Consider the following 715-nt stretch of genomic DNA (forward strand, 5'->3'; position numbering starts at 1 on the left):
TAGGACTCCAGATCTGCTAGGCATTGGCAGATGAACACTGCATGAGTGGTATTCAGAATGGAGCTGAAACCAATAGATAAATTCGGGGTAATCAATGGGCCAGGTATTCAGAAAGGACTCATGTCCAGTGATTCAGAAATAATCTTAGAGAAAAATAGTAAGAAAAAAAGATGAGAGGAAGAAAATTGTTTCATCTTTATCCCAAATAGTCCTGAGACCTTTAATTCTGAGGATCCAAGGCAGATTTACATGAAGCGACTGGCTCTTGAGTCTCCTCCATTTTGTCAATGAACTTAATGCCCCCAAATCTTCAAGCTTCTTAATTGGTTGGGAAGACCTTTCTTGCAGCCCTAATTGTCTCAGTTATTTAGCCATCCCATCATCTTCAAATAATAATTTTACTTTTTTGTCAGCAAGAGTTTATGCTTCTGTTATTATCTCTTTTCTTCTTCAGAGGCAATTGTCAAGTCCAGTTCCCTTTTAATTTAAAATTATATATAATTTCAAAATAGAGAGATAATTTTAATTTTACTTTGCAAAAATTCAATACTTTGTCCTACCATCTTTTGGTTGATTTTCTTTCTCTCAATTGGTAATAAATTGCAGATCCCCTTAGCAACATCTTAGCAGTGACTGTAGGAGATTGGCTAGAAGACTTCTTCAGAAATGTTTCCAAATAAACATTCAATGTTTATAAAGTAATAGAATTCAAATC

This window comes from Octodon degus, unplaced genomic scaffold (genome assembly GCF_000260255.1).
Source record: "Octodon degus isolate 3935 unplaced genomic scaffold, OctDeg1.0 scaffold00165, whole genome shotgun sequence".
NCBI classification, from domain to species: domain Eukaryota; kingdom Metazoa; phylum Chordata; class Mammalia; order Rodentia; family Octodontidae; genus Octodon; species Octodon degus.